Source organism: Pleurodeles waltl, chromosome 5 (genome assembly GCF_031143425.1).
Source record: "Pleurodeles waltl isolate 20211129_DDA chromosome 5, aPleWal1.hap1.20221129, whole genome shotgun sequence".
Taxonomy (NCBI): domain Eukaryota; kingdom Metazoa; phylum Chordata; class Amphibia; order Caudata; family Salamandridae; genus Pleurodeles; species Pleurodeles waltl.
In genome coordinates this window covers 723116160-723140938 of record NC_090444.1, presented here as the reverse complement: position 1 = coordinate 723140938, position 24779 = coordinate 723116160, and positions in this window count along the sequence as shown.

Below are 24779 nucleotides of genomic sequence, written 5' to 3'. Positions count from 1 at the left end.
GACGTCTGACAGGTCCCGCGGGAGCAGGCAGCCGGGAGGACGAAACGCTAATGCCCGCCACGCTTCTGGAGAAGCGTGGCCAACCCAGGTGCGTGGGATCACATACCTGAGTGGGGAAGAAAAGAGAGAAAGAGAGCGAGAGTGAGAGAGACGTATGAAAGGGGGGGAAGAAGAAGAAAACGGGAAAGGGGAAGGAACGAGGGAATAAAAGGGAAAGGGGGAGGAAAACAGAGCACAGACACCCGTCCGCATCGGGCACACCAAAGCACTTTTTTATATATATATAGATTAAGGCACCTTGAAAAGCACTGCATCTACAAAAATATAGAAGGCACCATAGAAGAAAGGGAAGAACAGTGACGCACGGGAAAGGCCAGAAGAACGTTTTTTCAGACGAACAAAGAGAGACAGTGAGATCATAGCCATTGTAAACCACACAGTAAAACGGCAGATACTAGAAAGGGAAAAAAGGAAAGAGAAAACTCTAAAGTGCTCCTTCCACTTACCTTATGTCCTCTGTTCTTTTACATGTACCTCCCGGGACACCTGTATACCGAGGAAATAAAAGAGAGAGAAGAGTGAGAACCACCACAACAAGAAACCACCACCCACCCAAAGTAGGAAAAACCCTTTAAACTTACCTGCACCATACCTCACCGACTATCCTCTTGTTATAATAAAACACTGGCACACCTGACCAATGCGTTCGAGTATTCCTTCAACACGGGAACCGATCACAAGTGGTGTCAGAAGTGGGATTAAATAGTATCCCCACCATGGAAGAAAAGGCAACCATGGCCGATGTAATCGCACAATTAGCTGAAGGACAACGCCACCTACAGTTAATATGGGAGCAACAAATGAAAGAGGCAAAAGAAGAGCGGGAGGCATTACAAACTGCTCTTAAGAGTCAGGCCACAATTATGGCCAATAATCAGTTGGTGCATGAGACCGCATTGGGGAAACTGACAGACACTATCGCCCATACTAAAGTACACCCTAATGTACAGAGCAGTGTGTTGCAGCGATATCAGGAGCAGGAAGATCCCGACTCATTCTTTACAAACTTTGAGAGAGTAGCTAGCACAGCTAATTGGCCCGTGGATAAATGGGGCCAGTACATCGCCCCACTTCTCACTGGTCACCTACAGTCTGCCTATCAAGCAATTAATCCGAGCGGGACTCTTCCCTATAGAGACATCAAGAAAGCCATTCTAGAAAGAGTGGGCCTCGATAGTGAAAGCTACTGGACCAGATTCAGACAAATGAAATGGCAGCATCAGGAGAACCCCCGCACTTTATACTACCGCGTGCAACACGCAGCTGGCAGGTGGTTACATCCCTCTGAAAAATCTAGGGAAGAAATGTTTGATATCATAGTCCTAGAGCAATACCTGGACGCATTACCCTCTACTACTCGCAATTGGGTACGGCAGCATCCCGGTCTCACTAATGAAACGGCTATGGATCTAGCCTGTGCTTATCATAGGAGTCCGGATTTCAGCGCTACCAGAAGAAAAGTTCCTCCCCCTTCAATCCGACCAGGTGTATCTAGAATTCTTCCCCATCGGCCTGTGGCGAGCCACGGATCTGACCGCCCTCAGCCTATGGGCCCAGTCGGTTCCGGATACCCCGGCACAGGCCCACAATGTTACAACTCCTCTGAATGGGGCCACATAGCCAGGTATTGTCCTCAAAGAAAAGACGCTGAAGAACCCATGGAGATCGGCCTGACAAAAGAGAGAGTATTTTGGACAGGAGGGGGACAACCCAAATATACCCTCCCTATCCTTGCCAATGGTATAGAAAGAATAGCATTAATTGATTCAGGCTGCAGCTAGAGTGTTATCAGAGCGAATCTAGTTTTACCAGGTCAAGAAGATCCGGAAACACAAGTACTCATCGCCTGTGTACACAGTGATCGACGATACTACCCCCTAGCCACAATCTGGTTGAAATGGAGTGAACAACCGGAGAAATTACAGGTCGGGGTACTCTCTAAGTTAGAGGAAGACATTATACTAGGGACTGACTATGAGGGATTTCCTTTTTTATTAGAAAAGGCTGGACAGGAGCATGTGTTTAAAGACTGGTGGAAGGAGGCACCCAGTGGGGTGGTTATAGAGGACCTAAAACCCATGCGAGCTAATCTCAGTAGGAGACAAAAAAGGGAGCAACGGCGTTCTTACGGGCAGAATAACACCTCCCCGGAGAAACCTAGAAATGCGGGAACAGTTTGTACGATCACTGGGGATTTCCGACGGAGTCAGAATGAAGACCCCACATTGAAGCATGCATGGCAACAGGCAACTGTCAGGGCAGTACAAGGGGTAGGTCCCAGATTCCTGATCCAAAATAATCTATTATGTAGGAAACCCAACAACTCGAGAGGGAATGTCCTGCAATTAGTGGTTCCCCGTAGTCACCGTCAACAGGTATTACAGATAGCACATAGGGGTCATGGGGAAGGCCATTTAGGAAGAGAGAAAACCGAGGAAGCTGTACTGAAACGATTTTATTGGCCGGGTGTTTATGGAGAGGTTCGTAGACATTGTTCAGAGTGTACAAAATGTCAGCTATACAATCCCTCTAATACAAGACCTGTTCCCCTACAACCACTTCCCGTCATAGATATTCCCTTCACCAGAGTTGGAACGGATATTATTGGTCCTCTCACCCCCTCTACCCGACGTAGACAATATGTCTTAGTATTAGTGGATTATGCCACAAGATATCCAGAAGCTATTGCCCTCCCCAGTATGCATACGAAAGCAGTTGCCCAGGCAATGATAGAGTTCTTTTCGAGGGTAGGATTCCGGAATGAATTATTAACAGATCAGGGGACTCCTTTTATATCCAGACTAATGACTGAGGTCTGTCGATTACTAGGGGTGAAACAAATCCGTACTTCCGTATACCACCCTCAAACAGATGGACTAGTGGAAAGATACAATAAAACCATTAAGGGGGTGATTCTAACTTCGGCGGGCGGCGGAGGCCGCCCGCCGAAGTTCCCCCACCAAAATACCGCTCCGCGGTCGAAAGACCGCTCAGGGTATTTTGGGATTTGCCCTGGGCTGGCGGGCGGCCGCCAAAAGGCCGCCCGCCAGCCCAGGGCAAATCAACCTTCCCACTAAGATGCCGGCTCAGAATTGAGCCGGCGGAGTGGGAAGGTGCGACGGGTGCAGTTGCACCCGTCGCGTATTTCAGTGTCTGCTAGGCAGACACTAAAATACTTTGTGGGGCCCTCTTACGGGGGCCCCTGCCGTGCCCATGCCATTGGCATGGGCACGGCAGGGGCCCCCAGGGGCCCCGCGGCACCCCCTACCGCCATCCTGTTCCTGGCGGGCGAACCGCCAGGAACAGGATGGCGGTAGGGGGTGTCAGAATCCCCCATGGCGGCGCAGCAAGCTGCGCCGCCATGGGGGATTCTAAGGGCAGCGGTAAACCGGCGGGAGACCGCCGGTTTACCCTTTCTGACCGCGGCCAAACCGCCGCGGTCAGAATGCCCTGCGGGGCACCGCCGGTCTGTCGGCGGTGCTCCCGCCGACCCTGGCCCCGGCGGTCTGAGACCGCCGGGGTTAGAATGAGGGCCTAAGTCTCTCCTCCGGAAAAGTATATCTGAGGCGGGGAAGGATTGGGAAAATAAACTTCCTCTGGTCCTATACGCTATCCGGACCCATATACAATCCTCTTTAGGTCATAGCCCTTTTGAAATGTTGTTCGGCCGCCAACCTCGTACATTGCTAGATATGTTAGCGGAACAATGGGAAGACACTGAAGAAGAGGTCAAAGATTTGTTAGCTTATACCCGAGATTTGCGAGAAAACCTCAATATCGTATGGGAAGAAGCCCACACTGCCTTGTGTGCTGCCTAGCAGAAGCAGTTGTATGACACTCACAGTGCTGTTAGAACATTGGCAGTCGGTGATAAAGCATTGGCCTTACTCCCCAGCACTGATAATAAATTATTGGCCCGATGGCAAGGTCCCTTTGAAGTAACCGCCCAAATAAACCCCACCACGTATAAGTTATCCATGTCCCAAAACGGCGGAAGAGAACAGATATATCATATCAACCTTCTTAAGAAATGGATAGAGCCCACTGTTGGACAGACCATCCATTATGTCACCGCCGAAGTAAATGATGATATTCCGTATCCCATCCTTACACCCCCCCATGAATCTAGTCCAGAGAAACCTTGGATCAATCCTTATCTGATGCGACAATATCTGAACCAGCTACAGCACGTGGTGACCCAAAATCAAGACGTATTTTCCAAATATCCGGGAAGAACCTCCCTTATACAACATCCCATTCGCCTTAAAGAAAATAGGGTATCTCGACAGAGACCGTACTGCATCCCTGAGGCCAAACAAAAAATTATAGAGAAGGAAGTTCAGGCCATGTTAGCAGCTGGTATTATAGAACCATCAGCCAGCCCCTGGTGCTTGCCAGTCGTGTTGGTTCCTAAACCTGACGGCAGCACCTGATTTTGTGTTGATTATAGGGGTGTCAATAACTTAACATACTTTGATGCATATCCTATGTCTAGAATTGATGAGCTGGTTGAAAGGTTGGGCCAAGCCAAATATCTAACCACACTGGACCTTACGAAGGGATATTGGCAAATACCCCTGAGAGAGGAGGATAAAGAAAAAACAGCCTTTGCCACCCCTTCAGGATTGTACCAATTCACTGTCTTGCCGTTTGGGTTACACGGGGCTCCTGCCACCTTCCAAAGACTCATGGATGATATTTTAAGACCATACAGGCAGTATGCAGCTGCCTATCTGGATGACATCGTTATCTATAGCAAAACATGGGCTGAACACCTGTCCCACCTTGAGTCCGTTCTAAGTGCTCTTTGAAAAGCCCAGTTAACGGCCAATCCGGAGAAGTGTAGACTGGGACAAACTAGTATTAAATATCTGGGTTACGTTGTAGGAGGGGGTAAAATAAGACCACAAATAGAGAAACTAGACGCTATTTCACAGATGTCCTATCCGAAAAAGAAAAAAGATATTAGGGCGTTTTTGGGACTGGTTGGCTATTACAGACGTTTTATACCCCACTTTTCAACCATCGCCGAACCCCTTTCTAACTTGTTGCGAAAGTCATGTCCCAATACACTTAAACCTCCTTCGGATACCGAGTTGGGTATTTTTGACAGACTTAAGACCGCTCTTATCTCTGCACCAGTCCTCTGGTGTCCAGATTTTGATAAACCTTTTGTGCTTTTAACTGATGCCTCGGAGGTAGGCCTTGGGGCTGTGCTAACGCAGCCTCAGGATGATGAGTCTCTCCACCCCCTTCTGTACATCAGTCGGAAACTTCTCCCGCGTGAACGGCTCTATCCAGCTATTGAAAAGGAGTGCTTAGCCATTAAATGGGCTATTGAATCTCTTCGGTATTATCTGTCTGGTCGAACTTTTACCCTGGTCACTGACCATGCCCCTCTCACCTGGCTCGCCCATCATAAAGACACTAAGGGGGTCATTCTGACCCCGGCGGTCTAAGACCGCCGGGGCATTCTGACCGCGGCGGTTCAGCCGCGGTCAGAAGAGGCAAACCGGCGGTCTCCCGCCGGTTTACCGCTGCCCTTAGAATCCCCCATGGCGGCGCAGCTTGCTGCGCCTCCATGGGGGATTCTGACACCCCCTACCGCCATCCTGTTCCTGGCGGTTCGCCCGCCAGGAACAGGATGGCAGTAGGGGGTGCCGCGGGGCCCCTGGGGGCCCCAGCCGTGCCCATGCCAATGGCATGGGCACGGCAGGGGCACCCGTAAGAGGGCCCCGCAAAGTATTTCAGTGTCTGCTAAGCAGACACTGAAATACGCGACGGGTGCAAACTGCACCCGTCGCACCCCTGCAACTACGCCGGCTCAATTCTGAGCCGGCGTCCTCGTTGCAGGGGCATTTCCTCTGGGCCGGCGGGCGCTCTTTTGGAGAGCGCCCGCCGGCCCAGAGGAAATGTCTAAATGGCCGCCGCAGTCTTTTGACCGCGGTGCGGTCATTCAGCGGCGGTACCTTGGCGGACGGCCTCCGCCGTCCGCCAGGGTCAAAATCAGGCCCTAATTCCCGAGTGCTGCGCTGGTTCCTTTCCTTACAACCTTTTTAGTTTCAGATCCGGCATCTCCCAGGTAGCCAAATGGTGACGGCTGATTTTTTGTCTCAGTATCCTGCATCCTCGTGTCTCGATAGTCCACTCTCTAGGGGGACTGTTTGTGACGGGTTGATTGGTGATCACCTGCACACTTCCAGGTCCTGTGCTGTCTCTGCCCCTGAGGACCGTTGCCTGACCCGCCTCCCGTCCCGTGATTGGTGGGACTCTCAGGATCGGCGAGCCGCCGCCAAGTTAAAATTGCCTCCGACAGCACTGATGAGAGGAAATGGTGTGGAGAAAGCGGACGGACGAACCCAAGAGGAGGAAAGAATCGGGCTACCAGAGACCAGCAAAGAAGAAGAAGGGCGGCGCTTCGAGACCCAGCAACCACTGAATACAACTTGGAGAAATCAACCGGAGACGTCTGACAGGTCCCGCGGGAGCAGGCAGCCGTGAGGACGAAACGCTAATGCCCGCCACGCTTCTAGAGAAGCGTGGCGAACCCAGGTGCATGGGATCACATACCTGAGTGGGGAAGAAAAGAGAGAAAGAGAGCGAGAGTGAGAGAGATGTATGAAGGGGGGGAAGAAGAAGAAAACGGGAAAGGGGAAGGAACAAGGGAATAAAAGGGAAGGAGGGGGGGGAGGTAAACAGAGCACAGACACCCTTCCACATTGAGCACACCGAAGCACTTTTTTTATATATATAGATTATGGCACCTTGAAAAGCACTGCACCTACGAAAATATAGAAGGCACCATAGAAGAAAGGGAAGAACAGTAACGCACGGGAAAGGCCAGAAGAACGGTTTTTCAGATGAACAAAGAGAGACAGTGAGATCATAGCCATTGTAAACCACACAGTAAAATGGCAGATACTAGAAAGGGAAAAAAGGAAAGAGAAAACTCCAAAGTGCTCCTTCCACTTACCTTATGTCCTCTGTTCTTTTACATGTACCTCCCAGGACACCTGTATACCGAGGAAATAAAAGAGAGAGAAGAGTGAGAACGACCACAACAAGAAACCACCACCCACCCAAAGGAGGAAAAACCCTTTAAACTTACCTGCACCATACCTCACCGACTATCCTCTTGTTATAATAAAACACTGGCACACCTGACCAACGCGTTCGAGTATTCCTTCAACACGGGAACCGATCACAGGGGGTTTGGGTCTGGAGAGTGAGGGAGTGGTTGTATGACACTTAGGAGTGGATGTCTTGGGTGCCTATTTGTGTGAGGTGTGCTTGTGGGTGGTGGGTGTCTGTTGGGTGGGTGAGTGAGGGTGTTTATGTGTCTTGGGCTGAGGGGAGGTGGACGTGGAGGTGCTGGGGGATGCTGTGGTGGGTTGCTGGCTGGCTGTTGGGGTGGTGACTGCAGGTATGGTGGATGTGGTGCATGTAGGCATGTCAGTGATTGTGGTGTTGCGGGTGTGGTGATTGAGGTGGATGTCTGAGGGTCTGGTGGGGTGCTGTCTGTGGGTATGATAGGTGTGGTGGCAGGATCACTGAATGTTCGTGTGGTGTCTGCATGTGTCTCAGGTGTTGTGTCTGTGAAGCTGGGAGTGGTGGGGGCGTCAGAGCAGGTTGTGACTGTTGTTGTGGCTGAAGGTGGATGTTGTCTGTGTGCGTGCCGGTGGTGCTTATGTTTGTCTATGCTACCCTTGGAAGTTGAGGTGGATGCATGCCTGTCTGTTTGTGTACTTTGACTGGGTCAGGGAAGAGGAAGGTGGAGGTGGGACAGTAGACAACGGGTTACTGGCTGAAATATTCTCTATAGGCCAGCTGGGCCCTCCAGGAATGCATTGCTCTGTTGGGTTTGCGTTGCCAGTCCCTGGATGGCTTTACTGATTATCGACTGACCCACAGAGATCGACCTCAGGAGATCAATAGCCTCCTCACTGAGGGCAGTAGGGCTAACAGGGGCTGGGGCAGAGGTGCCTAGGGCGAAGGGGATGCCCACCCTTTTGGATGGGCAGGCACGGCCAACTGGGTTGGGAGCTACAGGGAAGGCGGTGATAGAATGGGAGTTGGCAGACGGAGATGGTACTGGGGTGGTCCCTGATGGGTCAATCACCATTAGGGAGTAGACACTGGAGTAGGATTCCAAAGAAGATGTATTGGATCCGGTCTCCCCCCTGGCACTCCCTTTGCCCTCAGGGCCACTGGGTCCCTCGATGTTGATGTTCTCTTGACTGGAGGTCCTGTGGCCAGAAGTTTCCCCACTCGGCTGTGCCCCGTCTCCTTCTCCTGTCAGTGCTGATGCTGAAAAACAGAAAGTCAGGTATGGTCATCACATTCACAAGAAAACACTTCCATCATAGAGTAGACATAAGTCTCATTATATCCTGTTCACCAACTCCCCCAGGTAGTACCAGATAAATGCCAACATCACGCCACAACAAAATATGAAGTAGGTACCTCAATATAAACTTTGTTATATACCAGCTAAGCTACCTAACTGACATCTACAATACCATGAATGAAGCTGACCAATCAGACTGATCATACCATGAGAAGGTGACTTTGCCACATGAAACAGGTTCCCTATTCACAACAACATAAAGCACCAATCAAGCAATAGTTTAGGAATGTGAAAATGCTTATCACTACTCAAAAATACATTCCCTACACATACAAATATCTTACTCTAATGGCATTTACCAGGCTATGACACATGTTGTAAAGTAAAGGCAAGCAAGCTTATTGTAGACAAGCCATACCTTCGTCATGTCACATACTTACAACTATACACAATGGACATATGCAAACCTGTAACAACTCAAATTGTCATACATTTCAATTTAAGATTAAGGAGTCAGAACACATGTCTCATACACACATGCACCAATAGTAATGTATCAAGAAATGAAAATACAATGAGGACCAAGTCATCAGGGTCATTGATCTTCTGAAAACAAACTTTATCAGTTAAGTAAGGGCCAAGTAAGCTCAGACCTATGTCCCATACACAACCACAAGATGTAAAATAGAGTGTACGTAACATATGGACTACTATACTGTGCAGAAAGATGACAATCAGACCTACATAGTCATGACAGTAGTCCATCAATGGGCCACTGACTAAGTGGGTTCATCACTATACACACATAACACATGGTAAGCCTTACATCTGTCTTTGGAGGATTCTCAGGGCCAAAGCACATGTATTGCGAACATGACAGATACACCTATCGTAATGCAAGCCACAAGCCTGCAAACACTTCTAAAAATACTCAAATGTGTATGTGAACTACCACACCTGTAACACATAGGTGTAATTGCCAACATTAGGTTCCCAAACAGCCAGGACTTGTTTGCCACATCCTTCGTAGTCACAGCAAGTACACATAACTATTGCCAATGTTGAAACATTACTGAACCTTTCAATTGATACATTATGTTGATACATATCCGTCAAGAATGTAACTGTGAATCGGCTACCATTGCCTGTGTGTCATGGCCTACAACAGAATGCCCAACAACAACACTGTGTGGCCAGTTTCCACTAACAGAACATTAGCAAGGTAGTAACATTCCTAACCTCTGATACCAAAATATGTGTGCCCATAGAAATGTTGCAAGACCTCAATGTTCAAGAAACATGCATGTTGTCTAATCTGATGAGACTTCACAATTGTCAATGTATATTCCTCATTTACCAAGGGGGATTACCTTGTAACAGGTGTGAAGATGTTAACCTTGTACATCATGTGACATGTCAGATGAACATCACAACCTCACATGCTGCTGTCACTTATCAGATAGTATTAGATAACTAGAGATGACTTGAATATGTCTAACTCTATGTTGCACATAGACAGGAATCTTAAGACATTGAAGAGGACAGAGATAAAGGACCTACACACCTTACCAGAATGACATTGAAAGATTTGACCTGTTGGTGGATATTAACAATTACCAGAGTAGAAAATGTTGTATCTTGGTACACATATGACACAGTCAGATGTGCACCATAATATGCTATTGTATTGAGGGGACAAAATAGTTGAGTAACATGCCTCTAAATATGTTCGTATGTGCACACTTGTGTGCTATAGATGGCTACAGTACATTAGTGTGTACCCAGGAGATCTGTGACACTTTGCACCTACCACATTGTCAGAGCCAACATTCGGTCCCCTCACTCAATCACCTGATGAAAGAACAGACATGAGTTAGGTCTGTACTTACCCCCTTGTGGCTGCTGTGCTGCCTTCAAACGCCCATCCTACGCAGTGTAGCCACCGCCAAAATGCGGGTCATTAGGGAGGTCATGGTCTGAAGGGCACCCTGTCCTCGTTGGGAGGACATCCCCAGCTGGGCCTCTGTGGTCTTCTCTGCCCAGCGTGTCAGGTCCTCCCACCTCTTCCAACTGTGGGCAGTAGGCCGGCTGGGGACTACCAGGATCTGCAGTTTGCTGTTGATAGCACGCCAGATCCCCTTCTTCTGATGGGCGTTGACCTGCATAGATGACAAAGATAAAAAAAGTATGTCATGTCCACATGTACCATACTAAAACAGGCAGAGTTACTAACTATTTAGTACAACAAGCTAAGCACAGAGTGTCTTTAAGACCCCCTCCACAGATAGATGGGCATATGCAGTCATGCCAGATGTGAGGTAGAAACAGGCAGACAACATGCATCTCTAGCACCAGCTGTCATGTTATCACATATGAGCAGTCAGCAAACACATTTGCAAATACAGTATTTTAGGAGGAGTCTGGAATACCAACTTTAGTAAGCTTGGACAACAGTCAAAAGGTGGGTCAGGGAACATACACCAAATACTCTCCACAGTTTCTCAGGAGTCAAAATCTGCCACCAAATGTAAGTACATGTCCAGGAACTCATCCCGTTCTATACCAACTTTGGTACCCTACATACTTTAAGGACACAATCTGAAACATTGCCCATCAGCCTTTGCTTAGTAAAACAAAGTATAGTTGAGCTAATTAAATATTTGTGTGCATGGTGCACTTACCTACTCCTCTGGTGCACCATAGAGCTGCTCATACAGGGGTAGAACCCCTTCCACCACCTTCGCCAGCTCCTCGGGTGAGAAGGCAGGGGCCCTATCACCTGTAGGATGTGACATGATTGCTTCCCGAGGCAGTACACAGCAGCTCAATTCATGGAGGTCTTGCTGGAAGCACTATGAAGAGTATAGTGAGACATGAAGTATGAAATGGCAGTCACGTCTGCCATGTAAGAGACCGTCACCTCTGGCGGTCATCACCGTTGGCCCAAGACCGCCAAAGGCAGTTAAGTGTTCCAAAGGCAATATCCACTGCGGTAGTATCCACCCACCACCATGACGACTTCCGCTGGTGGATGTAGGTAATTTCCTGATGTCCAGTACAGTAGGTCAGGCAGCTGCCATTTTAAGGTCCTTAGATGGTCGGGAATGCTAAATTAAAGATGCGTTACGGGGTCAGAAACATATCTATGCCATAGTTTTCAGTGCTGGCTATGAGCAACCATGTTTTTGAAATCCAAATTAAATACATGTTGCAGTATTCATGGTATGTGAGTAATGTATCATTAGAGGCATAGTCTGCATCCTCATGGGAATTGGATAGATGGTATTTGTGTATATTATATGTGAAATATGGTAAGAATCTCATTATCACAGAGACTTTCAGTGACATGCGTATCCATTTCCAAGTCACAATTGAAGTAAGGGGATGACATTGCAGCAATTAGCTATTATTTCCCTAGGTATGTCCTGTGTACCATGTTTTTACAGTAGTATTTCATATGTATGGCATGTCCAAACATCACGCGTGACATATGTATTTTCACACTTACGATGAACACAATGACTCATAGACATACCTTCTAATATTTCTTCATCTAGTTACCCTGTAATGAGAAGGATCAGGCAACCTCCAGTATAACATTCAGTAGCAGACCTGCAGAACATGGAGGATCAACATGTCATCCAGATCTACCAGTTGGATAGGCAGACAATCATAGATCTCCGTCGTTAGTTGGACCCAGGTCTGATGCCTGCCATTCGTCATCCCAATAGCATTCCACCCATTGTACAAGGCATGTCAGTGCTACATTTCCTGGCCACAGGCTCCTTTCAAAATACTGTGGCCCTAACTACAGGGATGTCACAGCCTATGTTTTGTTTGGTCTTGAAGGATGTCCTCTCAGCCCTGTTAAAACACCTGGACAGCTACATCCGATTTCCACAATGTGAGGATTTGGCACATTTTAAGGCTGATTTTCATGCTTTGGCACACATCCCACATGTGGTGGGAGCCATTGATGGTATCTATGTAGCCTTGGTTCCCCCAAATGGCATTGAACAGGTGTTTTGGAACAGGAAGAACTACCACTACATAAATGTCCAAGCAATCTGTTTGGTGGACCTCTATATTTCCCAAGTATGTGCAAAGTACCTGGGTTCAGTTCATGATGCCATCATCATGCAGAATAGCAATATCCCACAGATGATGACACAACAGTACACAGAGAGGGCCTGGCTGGTTGGTAAGTCATATATGTGATGTGTCAGTATTGTATGTCTGCTGCCAAATGTAAGGATGCCCAATATTTATGTTTACAGTCATGTAACAATTCTTTACGGGGGATGCTGGCTACCAAAACCATCCCAGGTTGTTTACACACAGAAGGACAAGGCATGTCGTGAAGCAGACTTTTGGGCTCCTAAAGGCTAGATTTCATTAAATTGAAAAGTCTGGTGGAGCCCTCATCTACTCACCCACCAAAGTGTGTTAAATCATTGTTGCCTGCTGCATGCTCCACAACCTTGCCCTGAGACTTCAGATCCCGTATATACAAGATGAGGGTCAGTAGTTCCAGAGGGTGAGAATGCAGAATTGCCAAGTGAGGATGACTGTGATGAGGTTGAAGGTGGAGACACCTGTGGAGATCTCATAAATCAGTACTTCAACTGACTGTAGGTATGTGTTGTTCTGTAAAATACTTGAGTCAGTAGTTTTTTGGGGGGCTTAGAGTGTTTGTGAAGGGTCTTTGTACAACCATCGGACAGCTCATTAGTTCCTTAGCAGTATATAGCGCAGGTGTGCATGCAAAATTGTACATGGAGTTGTGACTATCGTGATGATCTCCTTTGTTAATGTTTGACACACTGAACACTCAGTGTGACTATTGTATTTAGATATCTTTATCGGTCTTCATTACCATTACCTGCCTATACCTTTTGTATTACATTTTTAATTTGCAAGTTTCTTCACAAGGTCATCCTCAGGTGGTCAAATCTGAATTGTGTCACAGGCATGTGGGATTTGCAAGTCTAACATGTGAAGTGAACATGGAGAGATCCATGTACTGTATGGCATCATATTGGTGGTGTCTGAGTTCCATGCCCAGACTGTCAGGACAGTGGGATGGTAGTGTACTTTTTCACACAATAGACCTGTGTGCCATGTTCTCTGGGTCCAATGATGTTGTATGAGTGGTTTAGTGTTTCTGACACATATCATCCTGTGAATTCCATCAGCTCAACCTTCTCATTGGTTTCATAATGATACTATTTAACTTGCATGTAGCTGTCATTGTGTTTCCTCATTGCAGACCACTGTGCATGTGTGTCAAGACTCACATAGGCGAGTAGCATGCCTACAGAAACCTGACCATGGTAAGTGGAATATTCCATGACTGGGGACACTTGTACTGACCCCTGTCAATATTATGGGGTATGATCATTTAGGAGATATGGTATGGGTATGTGATAAGGCTTTAGTTGATGACACATTGAACCAATCTGTTTGCCTATTTGGACAGAGAAACACTGACATGTCCCTAACTTCAATAGTCTTGTGGGCATGCTTGCTATTCACACCCATGCTATAGCATTAAATTGTAAAGCTGTACCCCACTATGTGATATTTGGCATGTTGTGAACCTATTTGCAGGAAAGTGCACTACATGGGAATAGGACTGTGTCCATTTGTATATTTGTACACATATTTGACCCAGATTCAACAGTACATGTGAAATGGGACTTAACAGATTTGGAACATTTGTGAATATAATGTGTAAGCAACAATTTTCACAGTTAATTGTTCAATATAGCTGAAACATTACTCTCAAACATGAGGTGGTTTAGTTGTGTTTATTTACAAGTGCACAGGTAAATTGAAGGATTGGGATCAAATCATGAAATGTGCAAACAGTGAAGGATTCAGTCATGGTGGATGTAATCATCAGGGCAGCTGCTAGAAGATTTGGAGTCTCAAGTCCAGTGTCCTTGTGCCATTGGAAAATTTAGACTGGTTGTAAAACAGTCAACACGTTGTATCTGTCACACACATGGGGACTCAATGAGTAGAGGATCACTTCCTGCCAATGGTTGAAGTCTTGACATCTGCTCTTCCTGGATTTTTTGGTGGACTTCCATGTTTGTGGGGGGTTCTTCAGCTATAGAGGTAGGGGTATCTGAGGCATGTCCTTCCCCTCACAGAGCCTCCATTCCACTGGCTGCCACAAATATAGAAGGGTCTGGTGTTACATGGCCAATAGAAGGGGTCTGCTGTTGTGGACATAACCTACTCAGGGTGTTAATAATGTCTCTCAGCACCCCTGTTAGGGAGGCCATGTTGGCATTGAGGGCCTCCCACTTTTGCATGAGTTCCTGGTGGTTGTCCCTCTGCAGCTGCTTTATCTCCCCCATCATGGCAAGAACCTGGCCCATCATGCCTTGGGACTGTTGTTAGGCTCCCAAGACTTGGGAGATGGTGTCCTGGCCAGTTGTATGCTTAGCAGCCTCATTCCGCTCATCCACAACATCCCTCCCACGCACCCTACCCCCACATGCCTATGCCCTTGGCACAGTTTGCCCACTCCCATTGGTGCCAGGTCCTTCATTGTCTGGGTTCTCTAGTGGTGACTCTGGTACCTGTACTGGGGAGCACATGATAGTATTAACTGTCTTTGGGACACAGGTTTGGGGGTGAATTGTTGCCAAGGATGTAGAAGCAGGAGGGCTGGGAGGAGTCGAAGTGGGCAGTGTGAGGCTGACAGTTGTAGACTAACCAGGTATCCCAGATGGGCCAGAGACATCTTCATTGTCTTCACATCCAGGGGTGTTGTCCTCACTGAAGGCTTCATCCAGGGGAAAGTGGCTGTCTCAAGTGTCGTCTCCATGGTTGCAATGGGTAGGTGACCGGTTGAAGAAGTGGAACAAACTGTTACAGATTGTAATGCAACATGTGATATCAAACTTTGATAGGTAGATATGCTTTGAGCCATGTACAGCAAGTCTTTGCTTGATCCCCTGATATGACAGTGATACCTGCTTTCATATCTGGGGTATAGTTATATGGGATACAGGGAATTCCTATATCATATACCTTGCTACAGGATATCAGATTAGGTTGGCATTTAGGGGTCTATTGCTAGACTAATATCTTGTCTGCTGTGTAGCTTTATATTGTTTATGTTACCTCCCAGTTAGCAGTAGGGCAGTATTGAGTCGCCAGACAGTTGCAGAATGTAAAGTGGACACTGACCTATCATCGCTTTAGGAGTAACTATTCCCCCTGGCCATGTGTATCAGGTTTCACCTAGTGCAGCACACTGCAGGTATGTGTGTTCCCCTTAGGTAAGTATCTTTCAATGGGTGATGAGAGGTAAAAGGGCCAAATTAGCAGAGGACACAGCAGTAGATGTGTGTTGGTGGTATTGTACTAGCAGATGCCCATAGCATTGCTGTCATTGCCCTAGACTGTAAAATTGTGGGCCATTCAGGTGGGTTGAGTCAATTGTGTACTTGGCATGCAAGGCTATTTTCATTATGGTACACTGTTCTGGTTTTCCTAATGGTTGACCAGTGCCTGCAGGAGGTTGTAGTGCTGTCGGTCCCTGTACTACCCACACCATAAACAGACACTGTGTCCCCAGGTGAGTTTAGTTGACATGTGGTATGGCAGAGAGGGTTATATGGACAGTTGGACACAGGGGTGGTGAGTATGTTGGCTGTTAAGATGTCAAAAGGTGATCAGTGAGCATGAAAGATAGAACTCAAGGGTGACATTTTCAGTGTTCTGACTTACCAGACTCCACTCCCCCAGGTATTTCTGTCAAGCTGTCAGGATGCAGGATGTCCAAGACCTTCTCCTCCCATGATATGAATGTTGGGAGAGGAGGTGGGGGCCTACCCCTAGTCTTGAAGACTGCTGGCTGGTGCCTGGCGGCCATGGAATATACCTTCCCCCTGAGGTCATTACACCTCTAATGTCCTCCCTTTTGCATAGATGCTGCCTACAGGATTTACTCATCAACTTTTTTTTGCTACATCTCCATTTTCCTGGCAATAGAGACTTGTTGGACTTAGGCTCCAAATATGTGAGGCTCTATGATGATTTCGTCCACCATGACCTCCAACTCATTGTTTGTGAAGCGGGGATGTTTTTGTGGGGACATGGTAGTGGTGGATTACACGATAAGGTGAAAAAATGGGTGAGGAGGTCTGGGTGCTGTGCTGTGGTGGGGGATGTCTGATGTGTGGCGAAAAATTTGTGTGATTTTTATGATGTACAGGCATGGGATGAATGGTTTTTGGAGTGCTGTGGGGCACCTAATCTATGGTTCCTAATTTCAATGTGCGGCCTCTATCTAGCTGTGTATAGAATTTTTGATGCAAAGGACTGTAGGGTATGAAAAAGTGTGTTTTATAGTGCTGTTTGTAGGTGAGCCAGGGGTGTGGATGTGTGTCAGGTGTGTGGAATTTAAACCATCCAATATGGTGTAGTGTATTAATGTCTAGACTGCCGACCACCGCAGTTTGCACCGCTATTGGTTTTCGACCATGGCAAAACCGCTATCATGATTTGTAGGTCGTAATTGGTTTGGAGGATTTTTACAGGCTGGCGGTGCTGGTAGTGAAACCACCTCTTTCCCACCCTCCAGAGTCCTGGCTCTGTCGGAAAGTTGGCTGGGTTTCCGCATTCCTGCCTGCCTAACTCGTAATATGGCGGTCTGTATGACCACCAACATGGTGCTCTTTTGGCAGCCGCCACCGGGGCGGTCTTACGTAATATTACCAGTAAAACCCTTTAAATTCAAATTCTAACATTAATATTAATGTATGATTGTTAATACCTGGGTATTAATACATTTCCTCAAGCAATACACTTATTTCCTTTACATTCCATCTCGCTTTTTTCAGTGAAGCCCACTGGTGGGTCGGTTCCCGGGTGCATTAAAATGTTGAAAGGAGGGCCGTCCAGCACCCCCCGCAGCCCCAAGGACCGCCACCTCCCCAGGGCTTTATACAAAATGGATGCAAGTGGACCACCTGCCTCCCCCCCCCCGCAGCCTTGGGGACCATCAACTCCCTGGGGCACGTTTACAAATGAAGCGCTGCATTAACGTAATAATTTTTTACGTTAATATGGCCCAACGAGGCTGAAATCCCCGCACCGTATTTACAGGGTGGCACAATGCATGCATTGCACAACCCTGTAACCCTTTGCGCTACATTATGCCTGCACCAGGCATAATGTATGCAAAGGGGACATTCCCCCATTAAGGGAGCCGGAAACATGGCGTAAGGAAATCTATGAGATTTCCTTGCGCCATTTTTTACCGCATTTTTAACGCCTGCTCAAGTGTAGGTGCTAAAAAAGGGCTTACACTCTGTAGAAAGGGGCCCTATGTACTCTGCAGGAGTAGCGACAATATTTTGGCGCTACTCCTGCAAAGTACATCAATAGCGTCATGAGAAATTATGCTGTTGCTCCCTACCCTGCGCCATGGTGAGCCATATTTTAAATACGGTGCACACATGGTGGTGGTAGGGGGGTGGTAAGGGGCACAGGGAATAAATCTGCCCCAAAATGTGGGGCGCTCGGCACCAGTGCAGTCCAAGGGACCACCACCTTCCTCGGGCACAACTTGAAATCTAATGCGGAATGGCTGCCCAGCACCCCCCCCGTCGCAGTCCCAGGAACTGCTACTTTCCCAGGACTAATCTTTAATGAGATGCAGTGTGGCCATTAGCCCCCCTGCAGCCCCTGGGACCGCCACCTCTCCAGGGCGCAATTTTCTAATTGAATGTGGAGGGCTGCCCGGCCCCCCCACAGCCCTAGTGACTACCACCTCCCGGGGTGAAATTGTAGATGTGTGCGAAGGGCCAGGTAGCCCCCCCTCCACAGCCCCATGGACCACCACCTCCCAGAGGCCAATTTAATATGCTATGCGGGGGCTGTGCACCCCCTGCAGCGCCAGGGACCACCACCTTGCCGGTGCAAAGATAGTAGTAAATGTGTGTGGGCTGCACGGTACCCCTGTACCCCCAGGGACCACTACCACCCCGGGCAAATATTTACTTCTGTGCAGGGGGGCCACGTGGCCCACCCACAGCCCTAGGGACCACCACCTCCTGGGTGATAAAATACAATAATGAGCGGAGTCGGTCATGGACCCCTGCTATCCTGAAGAACACCACCTCCCAAGGTCTAATTGAACCATTGGAGGTGGGTGGCCACATGGCCCCCCTCAAGATGCAATAAACGTCCTGGGGACCGTCACCCCAGGGCTTGCTCCTGCTATGTCCTGGGGGTCTCACCCCCAGAACATTGCTGTTTGCTTTAACTTAGCGGGAGCTTTGACAGCTCCTGCCAAGTCAGAGGAAACACTTCACTTTCTGCCAGTGAGAGCTGTCAAACAGCTCTTACTTGCAGAAAGTGAAGTTTTGATTTGGCTTCCTGCGCGCATATTTGTGTGCAGGAAAACAGATGAAATCATTGTTCCCACAAGCAAGGAAATGCTATTTAACCCCTTCGCTGCCAGGCCTTTTCCCCATTAGGTGTCAAGCCTTTTTTTGGCTATTTGGGGTAGCTCGTGCTTAGACCCTTATAACGTTTTGTCCACATAAGCTACTCATGCCAAATTTTCATCCTTTTTTTCCAACATCCTAGAGATTGTAAAGGTACTCTTTGTTTGTGGGTTCCCCTGGAGGCGACCAAGAAATTTGCCAAAATACAGTTAACATTTTGTTTTTCTGCGAACAATGGGAAAAAAGTGCTGCAGAAGAAAGCATGTGTTTTTTCCCTGCAAATGGCATCAACAAAGGGTTTGCAGTGCTAAAAATAACCATCTTCCCAGCTTTCAGGAACAGGCAGATTTGAATTAGAAAACCAAATTTTTCAACACAATTTTGGCATTTTATTGAGACATACCCCATTTTTACTATTTTTTGTGTGTGCTTTCAGCCTCCTTCCAGTTAGTGACAAAAATAGGTGTGAAAAGTAGACAAAATTCTGAATTCAGCAAGGGGTCATTTGTGTACATCCTTCAAGGTTTTATCACAGAAAGTAACAGATGATATAAAAAACTATTGAAATTAAGTTAAACAAACAGTCATTTCTGTTCACGTTTTTTTCTGTAACTTTTTCCAGCTATGGCAGATTTTTTAAACCAATATATTGTTATGTCTGCTGGACTCTTCTGGTTGCGGGGATATATAGGGCTTGTAGGTTCATCAAGAACCCAAGGTACGCAGAGCCAAAAAATGAACTGCACCTTGCAATGGGTTTTCATTATATGCCGGGTATACAGCAATATATTTGGTAAAATATAAAGAGTGGAAAAATAGGTATCAAGGAAACCTTTGCATTTCCAAAATGGGCACAAGATACGGTGTTGAGAAGCAGTGGCTATTTGCACATCTCTGAATTCAGGGGTCCCAATACTAGCACGTGAATTACAGGGCATTTCTCAAATAGACTTCTTTCTAACAGACTGTCTTACATTTGGAAGGAAACAATGTAGAGAGAAACAAGGGGCAATAACACTTGCTCTTCTATTAGGTGTTCCCCCAGTTCTCCTGATAAAAATGGTACCTTACATGTGTGGGTAGGCCCAGTGCCCGCAACAGGAATCTCCCAAAATGCAACATGGACATATCACATTTTTACATTGAAATCTGACGTGTTTTTTGAAAAGTGCCTAGCTGTGGATTTTGGCCTGTAGCTCAGCTGGCACCTAGGGAACCTAGCAAACCAGTGCATTTTTTAAAACTAGACACCTGAGAAAATCCAGGATGGGGTGACCTGTGGGGCTCTCACCAGGTTCTGTTACACAAACCTCAAAATGTGGCAAAAAATACTTTTTCCTTACATTTAGGTTATCAAAAGCACTGGAATCTGAGACAAGCCACAAACTTCCTTCCACCCAGCATTCCCCCAGGTCTCCCGATACAAATGGTACCTCACTTGTGTGAGTAGTTCTAGTGCCCGCGACAGGAAATGTCCCAAAACACAAAGTGAACACATCACATTTTTCTAATGAAAACTCACATGTCTTTTGCACAGCTCCTCGCTGTGGATTTTGGCATCTAGCTCTGTCCACACCTTAGGAAACCTAGCAAACCTTTACATTTTTTTAAACTAGACACCTAGGAAAATTCGGAATGGGGTGACTTCTGGGGATCTCACCAGGTTCTGGTACCCAGAATCCTTTGCATACCTCAAAATTTGGCCAAAAAATACTTTTCCTTACATTTAGGTTATGAAAAGCACTGGAATCTGAGACAAGCCACAAACTTCCTTCCACCCAGCATTCCCCCAGGTCTCCCGATAAAAATGGCACCTCACTTGTGTGAGTAGGTCTAGTGCCCGCAACAGGAAATGTCCCAAAACACAAAGTGAACACATCACATTTTTCTAATGAAAACTTACCTGTTTTTGTAAAGTGCCTATCGGTGGATTTTGGCTTGTTGCTCAACCAGCAGTTAGGGAAACCTACCAAAACCATTCATTCTTCAACACTAGACACCTAGGGGAATTCAGGATGGGTTGACTTGTGCGGCTCTCACCAGTTTCAGGCACCTGGAATCCTTTGCAAATCTCAAAATGTGGCAAAAAAACACTTTTTCCTCAATTTTCGGTGATGGAAAGTTCTGGAATCTGAGGGGAGCCACAAACATCCTTTCATCCAGCATTTCCCCAAGTCTTCTGATAAAAATGGCACCTCACTTGTGTGGGTAGGCCAAGTGCCTGCAACAGGGAAAGGTCCAAAACACAACATGAACACAACAAAATTATCTATTACAAAACTACCTGTTTTTGCACGGGAGCAGCTACGTTTTTGGTCCTGGGCTTGGCAGCCATCTAGGGAAACATACTAAACCCAGAATTTTTTTTAAACTAGACACCCGGTGGAGGGCAGGGAGGTGTGGCTTGTATGAATCCCCCAACATTTTCTTTCCCAGAATCCCTTGCAAACCTCAAATTTAGCTAAAAAAAAAGTCCTCACTTTTCTTTTTACGATCACAGCACCAGTACAAATTTCCTACCACCCAATGTTACCCTCAGTCTGCGGATAAAAACAATACCTCACTAGTTAATATAAATTGTTATATAAATTTTTAGGATGACTCTGCTTTGGGGACCCACACAAGTGAGGTATCATTTTACTTGGGAGTCTGAGGGGAACATTGGGTGGTGAGAAATTTGTGCCAGTGAGGTGATCCAACTAAGAAAAGTGAGGAAATTAAGCAAATTCTGAGGTTTGCCAAGGATTCTGGATAAGAAAATGTTGGGGGATCCACACAAGCCACACCTCCCTGAACTACACCAGGTGTCTAGTTTTAAAAAATGTCTGGTTTTGGTAGGTTTCCCTAGATGACTGCCGCACCTGGGACTAAAAACACAGGTGCCCCCGCAAAAGCAAGTAGTTTTGTAATAGATCATTTTGATGTGTTCACGTTGTGTTTTGGCCCCTTCCCTGTCGTGGACACTTGGCCCACCCACACAAGTGAGGTAGCATTTATATCAGGAGACCGGGGAACAGTGGGTGGCATAAGTCTCTGGTTTATTTTTGCTTCTGAAAGACTATGGTACAGAAATGCAAGAAAAATGTGTGATTTTAGTCATATTCTAAAGTTTACATGGCATTGTGGCTAAAAAACTTGTTGGGATCCATAAGAGACACACCACTCTGTATTCCACTGTTGTCTAGTTTTCAAACTAATCTAGAGTTGGTACTTTTTCCCTAGTGAAGAAGCAAGCACGCTACCAAGATTCTTACTTTTTTGGTATTCCAAACACTCAAACTGTGAAAAGAAACGCCCTTAGGTTATACTAAAAAGACCCGTCACCCACCAACCTAGTTGGTGGCATGCTTCATCACTGGGGTCCCTCCTGTGACACCTAGCATGTCACAGGTGTACTTTGACGCCTGATTGCAGTGGAGCGGGTTTTTTCATTTTTTTATTTTACCACACATACTGGTTGGATTTGGCACGAGGGTGAGTGATATTTCAAAAGATCAAATTTTATTAACAAGAGATATCACAGAAATTAAATGCACTGTTAATAACTGAAAGGCCAAAAAACTGAACCAATGACTCACAGCTCTTGAGCTGTAAAGCCACGTCAAGGCACCTTTCATACTTGACATGCACAAGACCATTCACGCCCCCAGCCGCAGGCCCAGCACATTATAACACTCACATCAACAGACAGCTCTATTCAAGGGCCCCTCACTTTTATACACCCACATGCCTGACACAGCAATCACACCAGCTGACGGAGTCCGTGGACTGGCACTTGGCTATCAGTGTGTTGAAGTGGCCAACAGTAAGTCACTATTTACACTGCCAACCAAGCAACACTCCACACACACCGCCAGCCAAGTGTCACTCTACGCACACCACCAGCCAAGCGCTACTCCACGCACACTGCCAGCCTAGCTCCACTCCACGCACACTACCAGCCAAGCGCCACTCCACGCACACTTCCATCACTTTTTTTTTTACAAAAAAGAAAACACTAACTCATTATAAGTACGTACAAAACTACAAACACAAAAGCTCTAACTAAATAAATGACAGTATTGCCAACTGTGAAACTGAGCAAAAAATATAAAACAATGTAGAACAGGCAGTTTACGCTCATGATAGTTCCCAATAATTATTTTGGGTGTGATAACTTCTGAAACAGCCAGCCACACACAACCCAGACTTAGAAGGACATTTGGGGCAGTACATATGAGTCTCCCTCCGGATACCTCTTTGGGACCAGGGTCTACATTTCTTAGCGGGAAAGTCTTTTTTGGGGGTGGGAGGAATGTGATCAGGAGAGTGGCAATCTTTCAACGAGCCACTTCCTCCATCACTGATGCTCTAGGAACTCTTGCTTGTACCACCACAACAAGGCTCTCTATCATAGACTCCTGACATTTTAACAAATTTAATCTTTGACTCAGGGGAACAATCCTTGAACACAATAAAAGCATTAAAAGTTACTAAATGGAAGAGATGTCTCATCAACTTTTTATACCAAAGTAAGACTTACGAACAGCAGTGTATGGTTCCAACCTCTGATCTACTCTGTCTACACCACCCATGTGTTTATTGTAGTCTAAAATGCATGCAGGTTTGCGCACTTCAGCAACCTGACCCCAAACAGTCACAGGGGAAGTATGCTCATCCTGGATGGTAGTCAACATGTAGACATCCCTCCTGTCCGCAAATTTCACAGCTAGCAGCTCATCATTACGCAAGCTACTGCACCGTCCCCTCTCATGTTTTTTACACACAAGCTCCCTTGGATAGATTTTACGGTTAGAGCAGATTGTGTCACAAGCAACAGTGTTCACTATGAGCAATTCCCTGAACTATTGCACTCCTGTGCAGAAGTTATCTGGGTACAAATGTTGACCTTTGTTAAACAGTTGTCTACCAAGTTCCCACACAATTTTCTCACTAACTCCAAAAGTGGGAAGACAACCAGGGGGGGGTTCAGTTCTGGAATCCCTACCATTGTAGACCCAGAAATAATAAACATACCCTGTACTACTTTCAGACAGCATGTACAAATTAATTCCATACCGTGCCCTCTTGCTAGGAATGTATTACCTAAAAACCAAATGGCCTTTGAACAGGACAAAAGACTCGTCCACAGCTATTTCTTTCCCTGGAACATAGACCTCTGAAAATCGATCTAGAAAATGATTGAGGACAGGCCTAATCTTAAGAAGATGGTCAGAATCAGGGCGATCTCGTGGCAAGGCTAAAGCATTATCAACAAAATGCAGCCTCCGAAGAAGCAAATACCGATTACGACTAATGGTTGCAGGAAATATAGCCGTTGCCATCAAGGGACTAGTAGCCAATATGAAGACAGTGATGGATTCCTTATAAACTCCATCAAAAAAGTTAAACCCAACAACTTTTTCAACTCTTCCAGATTTGTTGGAATGTACTGAATAGCTCTAGACTGTGGCCTAAGTCTGCATTGTTGTCCCTCAAATACTGCTCAGCATTCAAATTACTCTGCTCAACAATCTCTTCCAAAAATACATCATCCATAAACAAGTGAAAGAAACTGATAGACAAAAAGGTTTCCATATTCACTTTACACCCTGGGAAACCAGTAAAGGCAGGCAACTCTGCCTGCTCCATGTTTGAGGCAACCCAGAGTTCAGGTCTTCCAATGGGAAGCAATTCAGCCTGAGGCTGCTGCACTATTGGGACATCAGTGCCCTCCTCCAAATCAGGCACTTCATCCACACTTAGGGCCTGATTGACACTTTTTAGCGCCGCATTTGCGTCATTTTTTGACACAAAAGCGGCACAAACTTACAACATTAAATTATATTTTGTACATTTACGCCGCTTTTGCGTAAAAAGATTATGCAAATGTGGCACTGAAAAAGTATAAATCAGGC